The sequence below is a fragment of the Chaetura pelagica genome, unplaced genomic scaffold, assembly GCF_000747805.2.
Source record: "Chaetura pelagica isolate M959 unplaced genomic scaffold, ChaPel_1.0 scaffold115, whole genome shotgun sequence".
Taxonomy (NCBI): Eukaryota; Metazoa; Chordata; class Aves; order Apodiformes; family Apodidae; genus Chaetura; species Chaetura pelagica.
In genome coordinates this window covers 1,999,384-2,018,514 of record NW_009953761.1, presented here as the reverse complement: position 1 = coordinate 2,018,514, position 19,131 = coordinate 1,999,384, and positions in this window count along the sequence as shown.

The window sequence follows — 19,131 nt, the reverse complement described above, 5'->3', positions numbered from 1 at the left end:
CTGAATGTAGATCGTCAATGAAGTTAAAGACAGAGAAAATGTGCATTGCTTTTGTGCTCCAGTCTCATAGCTCAGTAAGCTCTGAAATAGCTAACTCTGGGTCCTAGATGCCACATCAGGAACTGGGACACACAAGTTAGGTTCTTCAGGCATTAGTTCCTATAGTCTTTGTATTAGATGAATTCTATTTTGAAAACCTGTTTTGTTCTCTATTGTTTGTTTGCTTGCTTGTTTTTTGTTTTAATCAGGTCTTTTTTAACTGGATATTTGCTAGGCTATCCCACATTGCTTACACCCTTCGTAGGGATGCCTGGCTTTTGCAAAGAACAGTTGTAGCTATGTTTATTTGTACTTTCAATTCATAGAATCATAGAATGGTTTAGTTTGGAAGGGACCTTTAAGAACACTTAGTTCCAACCCTCCTGGATGGGCAGGGACATCTCCCACTTGATCATGTTGCTCAGAGCCCCATCCAGCCTGGCCTTGAACACTTCCAGGCAGGGAGATTCAGTTAATTAAATACATAGAGTATGCCTAAAGAGATAAAGTATGGGCTACATCAGGATATTCAGTTTTTAACTCCCTACAATCATAGGTGCCAAAATTTGTGCTTAGAATACTGACAGTTGTTTTTGAGAATTTAGTTCCACATGGAGTTAAATAAAAAATTACTTATTGGTCTTCCTTAACTAATTTATTGTTGCATTTAGATGCTCATTGACTGTTCAGGAAAAAATATTCCCATTTTTGGGATGGTGGAGGTGAGTACTTTTTGTTTCAATGACAGTTTCAAAAATCAGATGGGTATCTAGAAATGTAAGCTTTTTCTTTTTGCTCCATCCATCGTCACGGCAATAATAAGGCATCGGAAATCAAAATTTGGCTGGCAATTTTGATGATACTGCAAGAAGCAGGCATAGCTTGCTGTTCAGCTGTATCGAGTCTGCAGAGCTGAAAGTAGTAAACATTTGATTGTGTCAGTAAACTGTGCTGATAGATCTTGGAAGATACATATGGGCAAATTTTCGAAGTAGTACATGAAACCGAAGCTGCAAGATTCAGTACTAATGGGAAGTGAATGACAGCACGGACTACCACAGAGAGGCAGATCTATGCAGCAGTGTGGTGGCATTTTAAAATCACCCAATCACTGCTATTTAAGGAGGTGTTTTTCTTGGAATAATTCTTTTAAGGGTTAAGGTAGCTGGGTTGCTGTGAGCTGGCTGTGTACAGAGCAGGATGTGTAAAGGTGGCGGGTGCTCTGGCATCGCTCCCATCCCCATGCCTTCCTCAAGGCAGACCTGGGAGCTCAGCATGGGGAAAACCTCTGGAGGTGGCTGATTTTGGAGCTTCATACATGCATGGGCAGACAGGCATGCTGGTGGTGGGCAGCAGCAGAGGAAAAACAAAAAGGGATGTTGGCCTCAGGAAATGCAAGCCCCAGGAGCTGGCGTCTGCCCGCTCCCGCCCCTGCAGCTTCACTTCCTCGGCTCTCCCAAATGCTGCCTTTTCCTCTCTGAGGCTCCTCTCTTGTTGCCCCAGGGCCTGGAGCTGGAAGAAGGGCTCACACAGTGATTCTGGGGGATGTCTTTGACCTTGCTGTCTCATGATAAGCACTGTGATTTGTTTAAACACCCCCAACTAAGTAGCTTGACAAGCTAAATCCTATTTAAACACAGATTCGAAGCTGGTCTCTTTTCCTTGCTCAACTGACAAAGACACATAATGCAAATAGCTTGATATATACTATATGAATCTAAGCTAAAATCTTGTCAAAGGCATTGCCAAGCCTGAGAGAAACATTGGCTTGCTCTGGGATAGGTTTGGTACACAGGCTGGACACAAGAGCGTGGCCAGCAAGGATGAATTTGAGGCAGGCTGGCATGTGGTTTGTAGTCAATTTTTACTGGGCACTGCCTTCTTTTAGAGTATGTGCTTCAGTGACTCACCTTGTAGATCAGCTGTGGTCATAAACTGCTTTGTGAGGAAGTCCAACTTTTTTGGGGGGCTATCAGCCCATAGGGTACCCTCTGTTAAATCTATGCTTCACTTTCAAACAGTTCCACTCTCTTTCTTTCTTTTCACATGATCTTTCTCTAGAGATTATCTTTTTCTGTTGGTACTGGATACTAAAAGGATTGTTTCATGCTACATCTACCCCCTCCAAGCTACCAGTGGTACTCACAGGGCTGCTCAGCTCAAGCCAAGTAGCACAACCATTCCTCCTGCAACCATTCCCTCTCTGTGAACGGAAAAGCCAGGCATAAGCCCTCCATCAAGACCTCTACTGATGTCCTTGTGGCTGTCTGGCAGTAAAAAGTTACACAACTCCCTCACCTGGCCCCTTTCCTATTGAGGAAATTAATCTCATGAAAATGGAGCCAATTTTCACACACACAGAGACATAAGATATCTGAAAATTGCTGCTAAATCTGGATTACAAAGAAAAAAAAATAATAAAAAAGTGAGTAGTGTTCTCTCTTTCTTTGCTATTTAACTATTATTTAACACTTTAAGTCTCCTAAAGCTTTCTTTTTTCTTTTGACTATAACCCATTAATATAATCTGTGCTGTTTATAATAATTTTCCTTTCACACAGTTTTAGGTTTCCTTTTAAGCTACTTTCTTCACCTTAGTCACTTGGCTAACTGTAACCTTCCAGAAATCATAGATGTGAGAGGAGGCAGGGCCTTATGGTGAGGCTGTTTACTTGACAAGGAAAGCTGCTCACTGCAGTCTGTTTTGTTAAGTTCAGCAGCCAAGACTTAAATGCCTGAAGTCAGGATGCTTCTACCACCCCATTTGATATTTTAGACTGCCATAGAATAGAAAGCAGTGCTGAGAAAATTTTTCAGTAAAAATTTGCAAGACTTGGCCAAGAAAGCCAGTGGCATCCTGGCTTGTATTAGAAACAGCGTGAGCAGCAGAATTAGAGAGGTGATTGTCCCTCTCTACTCAGCACTGGTGAGGCCACACCTGGAGTGTTGTGTCCAGTTTTGGGTACCTCAATTCCAGAGAGATATCAAGGTGCTGGAGTGAGTACAGAGGAGGGCAACGAAGCTGGTGAAGGCCCTAGAGAATCAATCTTATGAAGAACACTTGAAGGAGCTGGGAATGTTTAGTTTGAGGAAGAGGAGGCTGAGGGGAGACCTCATCTGTCTCTACAACTACCTGAAATGACACTGTAGAGAAGTTAGTGCTGGTCTCTTTTCCCAGGTAATTAATTAGTGACAGAACAAGAAGGAATGGCTTCAAGCTGCAACAGGGTAGGTTTAGACTGGATATTAGGAAAAATCTTTTCACAGAAAAAGTGGTTAGACACTGGAATAGGCTGCCCAGAGAGGTGGTTGAGTCACCATCCCTGGATGTGTTTAAGGGTCATTTGGATGTGGTGTTGGTGGATATGGTTTAGGGGAGAACTTTGTAGAGTAGGGATGATGGTTGGACTCAGTGATCCCAAGGGTCTCTTCCAACCTGAATAGTTCTATGATTCTATGATAGTGCTTTGTATTTTCAGCACACTTGCTATCAGCAGGTAATCCCAATTGCTGGCCCACATGTTTCAGCTCCTACACCTAAAAGCTGAGATCACAAATTACTCCAGGAAGGATCAGACCATTGTTCTGGAGACAGAGAAGAAAACTGACAGTAGCCCAGAATGGTGGTGATCCTGCTAAGTGGATCTGCTCACTCAGTGCGTAATAACTGGGGTTGGTCCTCTTAGGGGATGTAGCCTCTGATTTGTGAGAGCTTTGGTGAATACTCACTCCAGTGGTGTAAGGAATAAGAACCCCATCGTGTGCCAGCATGAGACTCTATCTTCAACATCTGCTGGGTGAGCTGTAATTTGTTCTTTTGTTTCCTGGCTTCCTTTAAATGGTGCTTCGGATGGTCTTCATGGGATGCAGCTGTGCCTATAATTGCAAAGTCCTGGGCAGGAGTATGCAATGCATTTCTGTAGAAACAGAACAGAAATGAGCCTAATAACCACAAAATCCCTCCCAGACCAAACAGCTCATAGAAGTTTCCATTCCAGAATAATATTTTGAAGTAACTGGAGATCATTTCCTATAATGCTCATCACCTTTTCTGGGGCGCAGAATGACTCAGAACCAGCTGCAAAGTTCTTTAGTCCTGGAAACACTTGAAAATGTATGTTTTGCACCAGCAGCCACTACAGAGTCACAAAATGACTAGTATACACTCAACATGTCTTTCTGTGACCCAGCCTTCATGTCTCAGAAGATATTTGTTGCTAAGGACTCAATATTTGACAGTCCAGGATATGTAGGATTCATGTTTACCTTATTTTAAGGTCATTTTTAACAGTCATGCCTGGATCCAAAAAGAAAATTTGGCACTTCAAATGCTGCTTAGGTGGAACTGAGGCACAAGTAATGTGCCTAAGCCCTCAGAAGAAGTGAATACTCAAGTGCCTGCACTTTTGCCTGGCTTTAAATGTTCTGTTACTATCCATTTTTAGAGCTGCTACCTTCTCAGCCAAGTGTGGAGTTAGTCTGAAATCCCTGTGGAATATAAAAAGCTTGCTTAGGCCTAAAACCCTGAGCAATCAGGTTTGGTAGTTTGTTCTTAGCACACCTAATTAACACTGAGTGATTGGTCTCAGTTTGAAGCAGAGAAACCACGTGCTACATTTTCATCTGTTGAGCTTGGAGGATGGTGAGCCACCAAAGCTGGTTTTGTTCAGAAGAAAGAGGAGACATCCACCTTCTGAAATACAGTTGGTGGGTGGCATAATGGCTGAGATGGTAAAACCAACTTTCTGGTTTTCTCAGTTGAAAAGAGGTTGTACTTTCTTCTCCCACAATCCAAGTTACTGTGCAAGGCTTATGGCTGGGAAGAAGGAGGAGAAAAATGAGAACTGGATGATTTGTGAGACTGGAGGGAGCTCTTGCAGAATCATCTTATGATAAGGGCACTCACTGGCAAGTGTTTCTTCTTCTGCTCATGCAATAGTTTATGCATTTTTATTGTAAGAGTTTGTAACATAAAATTAATGCCCAGGAACCTGGCTGTTCCCTTAGCAAGTGAGCTCCATAAGCATTAGGATTTAGAGTGTTTTCCATTCCCTGACTCTCCCACTCTTGCCTGGGTGGTAGTCAAGTTTTAAGAGAGGAAAGAGCAATGCTGTCAGCGTGGTGATTATGGGCTCTCCTTGCAATTGATGAGAGCTCCTGTTGGCTGCAACTCCTTGCTCTGTAATCCTCTCGGGGCACAGTGTGATGCTTCAGGCCTATCTTTCATGTGCAAGGAAGTGTGGCACAGAGGCACAGAGATGCAGAGGCACCAAGGCAAGGCAGATGGAGCAATAGCTGGTCCCAGCACAGTGCTGTGGCTGGCTGAGAGGGAGAATTTCTTCGCTCAAGTGCAGCCCCTATGGATGCACAGTGTTAATGCACCAGGTAACGGACCACGTAGCTCTTTAGCAGCTCTGCACTGCATCGTTAGTGACTGCTTTAGTCTTCTATCTTCTGTGTCTACCTAGTAGTCAGCTATTGCTTGCTATCCCCTCCTCTGTTATCTTTCGTTGATGCACTACTTTGTTTTGGGCCTGTTCTTGCTCATTTTTAGATGCCTTAATTCCTGTGAACTCCAGGGAGAAGAAAAAGAAAATAAGGCCCTTCATTAGCCAGTGTTTGTACAATGCCCTGAAAGCATAAAGTGCTGCACAAATGATGAGTGCTGTTTACTTCAGAGCTGATTTGCTAACCTCTCCTTTAGTTCAGGACCCTTCAGTTTTACCCATTCATTTGCCTAATTGCATCTCAAGCTCCCAGTTAAAAATGCCTATATATCCATATATACCATACTCTAGGAAGGAAACCTTACAGATGACATTAACAACTGACAGGACACAAAACTATCTCCACTCTTGTTCTGTATCCCACCCTCCATCTAGCCAATCCCTGTCCCCAGTTCTTCCCACCATCTCCCATACAAACAGCTGATATAACCACTGAAATCCCAGATTTACATGGAACCTAAATAATACCTTCTCCTCTTGTGTGACTTACTCTTCTACCTAGTCATTACTTGGCTGCTTGGTGCTTTTTATAGTTCCCTGTGTCACACCCTTGAATATACTTTTTGCCTCATCTAGAATTTCCTGTAAATGATATGATTTTGATAAATTAAGCAATAGTCAGAAAAGAATTTCAATATTCTGTAGTTTTCCATTAATTTACAGTTAGAGTGACTCAATTTGCTCTGCTACAGTTCACACTGAGTTAGCCTCGTTTTTATTAAAAACCTCATTATTTAGAGAGTTATAACTCCTCCATAGAAATTAGCTCTAGGGTGAAACTTCACAATGTTTTCAGCTCAAAAGAAAACTTAAAAAAAAATTCATTTGGTTTGTATTTTGTAATTTATAAAGAAAATCATTCCACCTGTTTCAAGCTTTTGTGTATTTGTAACTCAAAATAGCCTCACTTTAAGAAACATGTTATAATAATTGCAATAATTGCTATTCTTTCCACTTCTGCTTATATAGAGTCTGCACTAAAGGGTGCAGACAAGAATAAAATCAAGGTAATTAATCAGAAATGCTTATAACCCCCACACATTTGGTGGGTGAATAAGATAAATTGTTCCTACTGCACTAAGCTTCCCTATGGAATATTGTAAGAACCGTATATGGAATCAAGACATGGTGGTTCACATATAATTTGCCAGAAAGATTTTCTGTAGCTTTTCCTGAAGATTTGGACCACTATCTGCACTAGGCAGTGCTTTTGCCACTGTCCATTCTTTTAGTCGTATTTGGAAAATTCAACAGAAAAGAGAAGTTTTGAAATTGGAATGGGCAATTGTTAAACAATTAGGCTAGAAGTGCAGCATTTGAGCTGTACTAGTAGGCAGCTTAGAAAACACAGAAACTGGCACAGCATGAAAACCAAGACCACAAGTGCCAGTGCAAAGCATATGTGGTAGAAGTACGTTTTGGGATCACAAATTGAATTATCAGTTGTCCATTTGGTCTGGTATTTTATAGAGCCCCTGGTTTACAGGGGTTTATAGACCTCCTTCATTCATGGCCTTAAGGTGTTCCTGGGGGATGAGGTCCAGCAACGGAGTCCGAGATCCTGCTAGGCTGAAATAATGATGAGATCATGCTACCAAATATTAACACCCTTGTAAGGCAACACATGGACACTGCAAAATCTCCTGAGTGCTCCCAAGTCTCTTGGGAGAATTCGCCCATGTTTAGGAGATGTGGACAGGAGTCAGGTTAAGAAAGCCAGTTGTCATTCTGGCCTGTTTCCTAGCCTCACCTATTTTGCACCAAAATAATTATGCAGTGTTTCATATTACTTTGTTGACTGTAGTTTCAGAGCCTGCTATACTTAATATTATGTAGACACAGACTCAAAGTACATTTGCTTGAGGATACACACTCAGCCAATTTGAGTTCACAAATATGAGTTTTGTGTTCCTACTTGGGTGGGTAAAGTCATTTGTGCATGACAAAATTAGACCACTAATTATAGAGACTATCTTAAAACTGCCTGAAAAATTGGTACAAAGCACGTATGCCCTAGGCAAAAACCTAATTGGCTTTGTCAGTTTGTGAACATGCAACCTGCAGGAGAAAACTGATCCTACACAACTTCAGACCTTGCTGCTTTGTTATATCAAGTATAAAATATAGAAGCTGCTATTTTGCTGTTTACCATATTTCTAGGTCTATAAGAACAGAAATAAAAAGACTTAACATTTTGCATAGATGCAGTGACTAATCCTGAGGGTAGTGTCTTTATGTTCCTAACAAACTCTTGCCAAATTTTTTGTCAAAGTAGCTCGAAAAAAACCCTTGCCAGCAGAAACTGAGAAACTAGTTATCTTAGTGAATAATGGAAACATCTTGCCTCTGTCTGAGTAGCAGATTAATGCTACCCCAGTGGAATGGGCTCTTTGATTGTGAGGAGAAGTGACAGTCAAGACTGAAATTTCAGTAATGAAACTCAGAAATGGTAGTTCACCAGGAAGCTTGTTCTACATACATATGTGACATAAAAGAAACACTGATAGCATTGGGATGTAAAACTTGATTTCACTGCTATATAAACAATAGTAAACCAGCTTTCTCTGAAATCAGCTCAAGGAGTATATTGCTTTAAAGTAGTGTTTGGGATTGATGCTAGAGAAGAGAAATACCCAAACAAAAATTATTGATGCAATAAAAAGAAATTCAGATATTATTCTTTATTTTCCAGACCAAAAAAAAAAAAAAAAAAAAAAAAGTTAGAAAGCAGTGACTGATCATTAACTGTTTGTGTATTTGGAGTTCAGTTTTCAAACAGGTATTTTGTGGCTCTACCTCTGTTTCAGCTGATATCAATGCCTCTGCTAAAAAAAAAAAAAAAAAAAAAAAGTTAGAAAGCAGTGACTGATCATTAACTGTTTGTGTATTTGGAGTTCAGTTTTCAAACAGGTATTTTGTGGCTCTACCTCTGTTTCAGCTGATATCAATGCCTCTGCTTTACTGAATGCCACTGAGTTAACATACACTTTCGCAACGTTGAATTTGCTTGTGAAGGCCACTTTTCACTGATCAAAATTCTGTTTTTGAAGGTATGTAGGAATGTAGATCTCCCTAATCATCTGCATATTTCTGAGGACTTGGACCAGACCTACCTATCTGCACATAGAATCACAGAATCATAGAATCATCAAGGTTGGAAAAGACCATCAAGGTCATCTAGTCCAACCGTGTGCCCTGCAGCCCCTGACCAATAAACCATCTCCCAAAACACCACGTCTACCCATCATGTCCCTGGACAGTCTGTTCCAATGCCTCACACTCTTTCTGTGAATAAATTTTTCCTAATATCCAGCCAGAACCACCCCTGTTGCAGCTAGACCCCATTTCCTCTTGTTCTGTTGCTTGTCACTAGGGAGAAGAGACCACCACCCACCTCACCACAACCTCCTCTCAGGATGTTGTAGAGAGCAATGAGATCTCCCCTCAGGTTCCTCTTCTGCAGGCTGAACAGACCCAGCTCTCTCAGCCTTTCCTCATAAGACAGGTTCTCCAGACCCCTAATCGGCCTGGTTGCCCTTCTCTGCACCCTCTCCAGCACCTCGATGTCCTTCCTGTATTGCAGTGCCCAAAGCTGCACACAGTGGTCGAGGTGAGGCCTCACCAGTGCTGAGTAGAGGGGGAGGATCACCTCCCTGGTCCTGCTGGTCACACTATTCCTGATCCAGGCCAGGATGGTGTTGGCCTTTCTGGCTACCTGGGTACTCTGCCAGCACATGTAAATACGTGTAAATAATGTGGCACCTGGAACAAAAACCCAATGTCTGCCTGTTCTCAAGGATTATCCCAAAAGGGAGAAAAGAAGCTGCAATATCTAAATGGGCCAGGTATAAGGCAACTATCTTAGTATGGCTCCAGCAACCCAGTTCCTAGCATGAATAAAAAGTCTCTGAAGTTGCAGAGAGTAATATTGGACATTAAAGCAACATAAGGAAAACAAAGGAGAAAGAATACACTTTAACTTCTTTCAGTGTTAATATTTTCAAGTTAATTTAAATAGTGGCATGCAACAGTTAGCTATTCCTCAGAACTGAATCTGCACTGTTTTGGTGGACTTGTAGGGACTTGGGACACTTATCTGGCACATGAGCTTTGTAATGGAGTGACTCAGCTCTTTATTAGAAGAAAACAGAAGACTACTACCTTTTTCTTGGGAAGGCAGCTTTGGGAATGCAGACCACTGCAAGGCATATGCTGTAATTAAGATGGATGCACAGCTGCACTTTGTTTCTTCAGGCATAGACAAGAAAGCACCAAAGGATTCCTCCAAACTTTCAAATGTCTAATGCAAGATAAATCAGTAGACCTTAGGATATAAAGTTTCTGATTATTCTCTGGATAAAACTTGTCCCTTGCATGAATTTTTTGGCCAGCTTTGTGCATAGCACAGTGTTAAAGCACACCTGCCTCTTATAGCAGGGTGGACTGGTCACCCAGGTGGTCTGTTCCTGATTGGGGTCTCAGAGTCATAGACAGGGAAGGATTACATTTTTAGAAGCTGCTACAAGTCTTCTTAATGTGTATAAATCCATCTGTGAATACATTGTGATCTCTATACATTCCAACAAGAACTCATGTGCAGGATTTTCCACAATTACATTCCCAAGAATATGTTTTTAGAGAGAGAAAATGAGACAGTTACAGAGTCCCTGAATCCCACCTGCTAGCCCTGCTGCTTCAAGCACATACAAGAGGACAACTGGGGTTTTGGCACCTTCTTTCCCCATGATGGGACCCATACTGATCATATGAATGGGGACTTGCCTGGTTCTTGGGGTCACAGGGAACAGCAGCGCAGTTGGATGGGCTCCTGTCCACTGGAGATGATGGGTACTGTCATTGCAGCAGTAAGGTTGCCCCTTTTGCACTCTCTCTGCTGTATGGGGCTGGCTCACCCACCAGGCTTGCCAGTTCCATGCTGCAACCAGAGCCAGCTTTAAAGCTCTTTGCTCTTCTAAGCAAAGAAAATCTCTTTCCAGGCTACCCACCACTCAGGGCAGCTCTGCCCACCTCTGTACACCAGAGAGGGATGACAGAGGAAGGTTGCATGCATCTGGGAGTCACACAATACAGGATTGATGAGGAGCTGTATTTTTTTCTGAGTAGACAGGAAACTGATGATTTAAAAACAAAAATAAAAAATATTTCATTTGTTAATCTGGATCAGGGAGCAGGGGAAAGTACATCACTGGGCAGATGTTGCATGATTTGCTGACAAAAGAGGATGTTTTCTCATGGAGCCCTAGTTAAAAAATTGGCAGCAAATTGCTTATTAGATGAGAAATGAGATGATTCAGATGGAAGGCAAAACACCTTGTCATATTTATCTGAAGTGTCAAAATACACATTAGTGCCTGTGTGGCTAAGCCCTGCTGTGCAGTTGATCACAATTTATTTCAAAGAGATAAGTTTTTCCTTGTCATGGATGGACCATTTCAAGGCCTGCGTGAGACAAATTCTTCAGGCTGATGGGACCTACATGGGATCTCATTGGAGCACATGCCTTGCATTGACTCTGAAGTGGGATGATTCCCCTGGGGTGAATGTGCAACACCACGTAAGAAGAAGACACCATGTCCACCTGCCATTTGGGACTTGTGACCACACTACTCCTATGTCGTATTGTCACATGGGTATGGCTTAGTGCCCTCTCGGCCAACCTGAGAGGGCAGGTTCCAGCAGAACTAGTTAAAAAATTAAAGAAAAAAAATGCATGAGAAAGGTTTTGAAGGGAATTGCAGCTCAGTCAAGAATAACTAATCAAGGATTAAATTATTGTTAAATTATTGTTATAGCCTCAAAGTTGAGACAGCCAAGTCAGGATGATTACACCAGCAAAATATAGCATAACTATTGTTGTTAACAATCAGTATGATACATAAAATTCAAACTCGTATATGGGATAACAAGCCCCTTTGCTTTTTCCATCAGGCTATTCCCATTATCTTGGCTGTTACTTTCAAAGATTTAACTGTTTATTCTACCAAAAATGTTGCAATATAAAAGGTAATTTGGCATTATTTTGAGAAGTTAAAGGTGTTCCAGTCTTAAATAGATTTTTATACTTGTTAGTGAAAGAGGAGTTTTATCAGCTAGCTAACAGCTTTATTAGCATAGCTCAAATTAGCTAGGTGGAGTAGAAGTACCACTGTCAGTGCTGGTGGCTCCTTGGGTCTGGGTGCCATGAAGGGTTTTGCCTGGATGTTTACCCATTGTTGACATTTTTGGCAGTGATATATACAGGGATTTGTCTTCACTAGAGAAGTTCATTAAGTGTGAATGAGAGCTCCATAAATGCCTTGCTGAATTACCTCTGTAGCCTGATGGACATGTCTTGTCCTCCACTCCTACCTGATAAAGTTGCTTCCCAGCGAGTGGCCATGTAACAATGAACTGAATTTCTGTTTGCAAAACAGCAAAACATAACATTATGTAACATATTAACATAGATTTTCAAAAAAGAGAATAGGATGTTGCTTCTTGAAGGCTTCACCATCCAACAGTTGAAGAAATGGTAACACAAAGGGCTGGAAGTTAAAACTCAGCAAATTTAAGAAAGTACGGAGTAGTGTACCAACGCTTGTGGTGAATCCATCACTGGATTTTTTTGGAGGTGAAAATAGTATTTTTATTGAAAAAAATATATTTTAGTTCAAAAAGAAATTGGAGCTGGGCAGGCACATCAGAGGAAAAGACTGGGATGCCTTCCAGAATGAATAAAGGAGATAGGAACGGAGAAATAGAAATGGAATGGGTTTGGGCAGTACAAAAGTGAAGGTCATTGCTTCAGTACTATTAGCAAGAATTTCTGGTGTAAATTGAAGCTAATTGGTTAGAAATTAAGTATGTCAGTCTGGTTAAAGCCCTGAACAGCCTGGACTGCTCTAATAGCTCAAAAAGTACAAAGTAGACCATATTTTGAACAGAATACTGGACAAAAGATCTCCCAAGGTCCCTTCCAGCCTGAATTATTATCTAATTTTATTATTCCATGATTCTATGAAAGAAAAAAAATAATCTTAATTTATGATCCAGTTATGTGGTGTAAAATGCAGGTGTGGATTCAAACACCTAAATCTAAGCATCTGCAATCTATGTGCCTTGATGTGAACTGGACTGCTAAGGTCACAATATAGCCAACAAAGATCAAGTCATTACAGAAAATGGAGTCTACAAAGTTTCATTTGAGGATAAGACAAATAGCTGTCTAGGTGCTATTAACTATAATATAGACACACACATGCAGACACCTAAATTTTGGAGTCCAATTCTGGAGCAGCATCCCATTAGTCAGAGCTATGATGTGGCTATGAAAAAGATGAATGCACCCTCTAGTGTGTTGCACAAAATGTTCTTTGTAGAAGTAAAGTGCTAATGTTTTTTTTTACAAGGTCTTGTGGCCACTTTTGCTTTAATTGCAGTTAATGGTATTCAAGATAAATGGAAGAAGAGAGAAGAGCTCTGAAATGATCGGTGAAATCTCACCAAAATCTTACTGTCGGTAAGGAGTTGAGGCTCCATCTCACTTGTTTGTTGTACTGATATGACAAATGTACTTTCAGCTCCAAAATACTTCAGGAGTTAAATCCATGATGAACATCAAGGGAACAGTGCTGACATAAAATGATTTAACCATCAGATTTGTTTGGGATTAGATAAAACTTAATTAGTACTCAATATTTTTGCTAGAGTCAGCCCTGCCCAGGCTTACAGAAATCATTACAAACCCTGCTTATGTAAGCAGAGATTAAGAGTTAAAATTCCTAGCACTAATATAGAAAAAAACACCCTTACTAAACAAAATCTTGGTTGCAATTTGCTAATATTCTTATCCTCATACCTTTCTGCATTTGGCAAAACAAGAAAATCAACAGATTTCAAAGGTATAATCCTGGGAGAAGCTCCAAAGTATCTTAAGATAGGTCATTTAATGCTCAAACTAATATTAATTACATATTCATTACATACATATCAGAATATGTTTGGATATCTTCTTTTATCCATCAGATATAATTTCTGTATTTTCAGCATGGTTAGAGGATAACAACCTTACTTGTATCTGAAATAAATCCTTTGTGATAGTATTTCCAACCTCATAAATATCTTAATAGAAACTTACCATCAACCATCCTCCTCAGTTTCTAAACTCATTCCACTACAATGAATTAATGCATTTCAGAGACTATTTTTTTAACCTTTATAGGAATAGCAACAAATAAATGCCATTTTTTTGTGACAAAAAATAGTAACTCTATGGTAGTCATAGAGTTCTTCCAATCTAGGAACTTTGGTGGGGTTTTTTTGCAATTAATAACCACAATTTCCTTGTTACTCCTACTTTGGTTTTGCTTGGTGCTGTAATGTTCTTTTTGGCTGTGCTTCTCATTCATCATGGATAATTAACCAAAATTCTTCCCACTTGCTTGTCTGGTCATTGCCTTGCTCTTAACCACTGGTAAATATTGTTCCTCAATTATAAACTATGTCCATATCTACAAACATTTAATGTCCAATTTAAGCCTTGCAAATCATGTGTTGGACTTAAGGTGTTTACGTCGTCATGATACATTAGAGGTAGCAGTGCACTTGTACACATCTTATGCAGGTTCTGTTTTTAGCAAGACCACTAAACAAACAGTTGCCAGTTATGTAAAAATACCTGTATTTGGGCCAAACATTGGTAAAGACATTGTGAATGACGCATATAGGGCTTTTTGGTTCAAACAACAACAGTCATTGTTGGGACGGGGTGTAACAGTTCCCAAACCCCCAAATGTTCTTCAAAATGGTTTTGTTATCACGGTATGTATTTAATTGTCCTTCTCTTTTTGTGGAGATATATATATGTGCGTGTATATGCTTAATTGTTATCCTTATAATTAAGTAACTTGACTACTTCATACATAATTAAACTATGAAATCAATTTGCCATCAACACAAGGTGCACCCCCTTTTTTTGTGCACTGTTTCATTTAAATCGTCTGAAACATTTACCTACTAATGTTAAATTGTAATTGCAGGCTTAGTTCTGTATGAAATTGCAAAAAAACAATGCTATGTTGTTCTCATTGACCAAGCATATATTTTAAGGTTTCCTATAATAAATTTTGGACTACTTTAATAAGGGAGATAGTTTTCAGCTATGGGAATATGGGAATATAGCAAAGTTAGCGAAATCAGACCTGTGAAAAAATGCAGTGTAAGTTTTTGTGGCTTGGCCCCAAGCTTTTAAGAGTCTGAACTGCAAGTAGAGCAGTGTGACCTCTAAGGGAGCTCTCACAATATGCTCTCTTTCCTAATTCAGAAACTTAGAGTCAGTCTCCAAATGTATGGTCATAAATTGGATATGGAGACTTTTGAGTTGGAAATGTTCTTAATGATAGAGCTATGGGGTCCTGGAACAGAATTCCAGAAGAAAAAATGAGGAGAGGCAAGGTTGTTTGTTTAGAAATAGAACCTGATAATTTCTAAAAGAAGGTATTTTGTCCAATTGTTCACAAGAACAATATAGACTCACCAGCTCAACATATCTCACCTGGCTCTACATTCTGTGTTCTTAATTCAGAAAAATAACTTTGGTTCGGTTGTATAAAAATGAGGCTCCCATACAGTGGCCCCTCTGGATTTTCAGGTTATGAATTGTGTTAAATAGTAATACCACCTTTCTCTGTCATTTTACTGCTAAACTACTTCGGTTTGTTTTCTAGCGGGGACAGATGAGTCTATGAAGTCAGTCATTTATGAGCAATGGAAAAAATCCACACTAAAAAAGAACTGATAGTCTACCTTGACAGCATGTAAGTGAATTAAGGAAATGAGAAAATTGTGTGAATATTATAAAAGTTTTTTCCACCAGCTAGATTTTATTAGAGTGTGGAAGATACTAAAGATGTTAATTGTACCTAGGCTTAACACTAGTTTTTGTGGCAGCCCACTAATCACCTTCCCACCATCTGATGAAAGTTTGGTTACCATTACCCTTTGTTTATAGGCCTCCACACGAAGGAGGGTATTTTGAGAAGAGAAATGCTTTATTCCATTCCTGGCCCTAAGAGAAACTACACCAGTGACAGCTGCTCTAAAAGAAGGAAATAGTTTGTGCCAATTATAGGCAGTCAGGAAGGAAGCCAGCTAAAACCTCTTATAAACACCAACGAGACTAAGTATAACTGGTTTATTCTGCTTACTATAATGAGGTCAGCTTTTCCTGTCCCGTTTGTGAAGAACATGTCTATCGAGCAGAATGGCAAGATTTCACAAAACTGTGCTGCAAAATGCCACCTGAGGACTTAACCTACATTAACAATCTTCATCTGTTGTATTTGGCTCTAGTCAGTGAATGAAGTTGGCCCTATAAAGCGGGTCTGCAAGGGTTATCAAACACTTTAGACTCCTTTGCTCCAATGCTGAGAGCCCAAGTGGCTCCTGCTTCAAATAGTTTTCCATCAACATTGTGAAGTGCCTTTCATTTGGGTCTTTATCTTGTAATGGAAAACTGTTTAGTAATGATCAGCAAACAATGATGGATTATCTAAATAGAAGGGTAGGATGGTGGCAGAAAGTCTGCCTCTATTCCAGAATTCCCAGAGCATGTCCCTGGTCCACAGGGGTGTCATAGTGCACCAGTCCACTACAGGCTGGGGTTCTGATCCAGTATGAATAAAGTCTGAATGAATAATTTGGTTTTGTTTCAGAACCCAGATGAAGAAAGCTAACTGATTCACATAATGTGAAAAGAAAATGATATTTCTTTTTTGTTAAACAGAAGGAAAAAAACACATTAAAAAGATAAAGCTTTGTTTGGTACATGCAAAATGATTTTTTTTTTAATTATTATTTTTTTTCAATAAAAGCAAAGCAATTCAAAGCTGCATCTACAGTACAGCAGAGGTAGCTATTGCCACCTTCCTTTGAGGGCACTCACCCTCGCTGTGGGGTGTCTAAATAGAAACACTTCTACTGTCTGATAGGTTTAAATCTGAGCCTCCCATCTCCAACAGCAGTGCCTTAAGCATTACATGACAGGCACACTGGGGCAGGTGCTGTTTGCATAAGCAACAACAGTTTTGTGAAATCCAGGTTGGAATCTCTGTTTGTTTGGTGGTTTGCACAACAGCTATAGGTTCTTTCATGCACATACAGGCTTTTGTTCTGTTGTTTGTTTGTTTCTTTGTGGTGTTTTTTTTTGTTTCATTTGTTTTGTTCTTTTGGGGTTTTTTTGTTGTTTGTTTTGTTTTGTTTTATTATTATTATTTCTTTGTGTTTTGTTTTTTTTTCCCCTCCATCCAACCTGGTGAATAAAGTACTTGAGCAAAGACCCAGCAATTTTCACAGAAGAAAGCTGGAAATAGTTCACCCTGGAATACAAGAAAGCAAGTCATTCACTTCCCAGGATCCAAGGACTGGCCTTTTTGGGCAAAGGAGCAATACAAATCAGGTTTTGATACTAAACAAATTATTCAACAATTGAGTAAATTGGAGAGGGAAGGGTTTAAATTCCAGCTGACAGGAAAGTTTTGCTTATTCACAGTTTTGATCCATCCCAAATTTACCTGTATTTTCAGCTTGCATAAGTTTTTGTATTAGTATTCTTAATGATGCCTGATACTTATTTATGGGAACTGACAAAGTTGTCATTTTTTTTCTGGTAAAGGTGCTTTCATTAATTTGTTTGTTCATTGAACTGCATGATTCTGTTCCTGCACTTACTTTTACAACTGCTTTTCTCCATTCTAATCACAATAGGAAGGCACAGAAATGATTTTGCAATCGAGGGCCCAAACAGAGCATTACAATATAATATAATAAACAGCACTGAACACAAGGCTGCTATTTAGAAGATGAAAGAGGAGGAGTGCTGTCCTGAGTAATGACAGGTGAGGTAAGGAATGCAAATGGCTTGGAGACTTATCAGACTCAGAAAGTCAGTCAAGCCTTGGTAAAAGTAACTATGAACCATTTGTTTCATTAATCAATTCCATAGAACCATAGAAGCACAGAACAGTTTGGGTTGGAAGGGACCTTAAAGATCATCTAGTTCCAACCCTTGGCTGAGGCAGGGACACCTCCCACTAGATCATGTTGCTCAGAGTCCCATCCAACCTGGCCCTGAACAACTCCAGGAAGGGGGATCCCAAAACTTCCCTGGGCAACCTGTGCCAGTGTCTCACCACCCTCATACTAAAGAATTTCCTCCTAATGTCTAACCTAAATCTCCATTCTTCCCAGTTTTGTTCTGTTATTTATGCTAATATAGCAAGATTTGGATAAGTTTGTCCTCTTGAAGATACTGCTCTGTTTTTCTTACTTCACGTTTTGAACCATAACCAAAATCTTTTATTCTCTAGAAAACAATTCCTACTCACTTTTATATGCAGAATGGTTGAAAGCCAACTGTTTCCTTGAATTAGAGAGCTCACTCCCTTTCCCAGGAGGACCATAGCTCTTAGGGTCAAAAAAGATTTTGGTCTGGTGTTTTTTTACCAGTATTTTGCACCATCAGGCTCTCAACTTTGCTTAGTGCCTTTGTATGTTACTGTAATGGACGCAATTCTCTATAACATATAATTTGCTGAAGTCACCTGGAAAATCACTTGCAGAGACAACACTTGTAAGCATTTCAGGGACACTTCATTATGTTCCTTCTCCTTCTGTTATTCTACACAATGCCTGCTTTTACCTTTCAATGCAAAAGAAAAGAAAAGATCAGATCCTTGGAGGTGACAGATAAGATAAACTATGAACAACTGGAAAACAAACTTTCAAAAAGAAAACCTACTATTTCACAGTCAATAAAACTGTAGCTGAAGATGTATTTTTTGGAAGCAATTTAAAAAAAAATACAGACAGAAACCCAGGTTGCAAATATTTAGAAATTTTTCTTTAAACATTTCTTCTTTTGGTGTACACAAATCCCAGATGAGCTACTGGATGTGTTGTTCTACTTTTAATTGTCGTCTAACCTTGACTAGGATACAGAAGAGGGTAGAGTAAAAGCTATGAAGTCATTTGCTGAATCATGGCAGAGAGGGAAACAGTAAAATTTCCTATTCCTGTGGTTTAAGCCATTGTTCTCTTTTTGGTTTTGGTTGTTTTGGTTTTGTTTTTGTTTTGTTTGTTGTGTTGGGGTTTTTTTCACTTTGAATCTTTTAAAAGACACCAGGAGCTCCCCACAAGATGAAATGATGTGTTCATCAGGAGAACTGTGATCACTCTGGGAACAAGACTGTTTCATGCTTTTCAAATGCTCTTCAGAAAACTGAAAGGGTAATGCACAAAGCCAAGGCAGGCAGAATGAGTAAATTTTGGAAACATCAGGCTGTCAGTGAATGGAGCATTTTCACATATTGTAAGTACCCATGGGTGGAGAAGTCAACCCCCTGTGCTGATCAGGGAATCTTCACCTAAACTCTTGCTGGGATGTTGCGTTCCCTTTCCACCCCCCTAGATAAAATACACCCTGTTTCTTTACTGCCTTTCGATCTATAAAATGATGTGAAGGACAAACACACACAGTTGTACTGGGGCTTGCTCCTTGGCATGCTGAAACCAGTTATTATCTTGTGTGA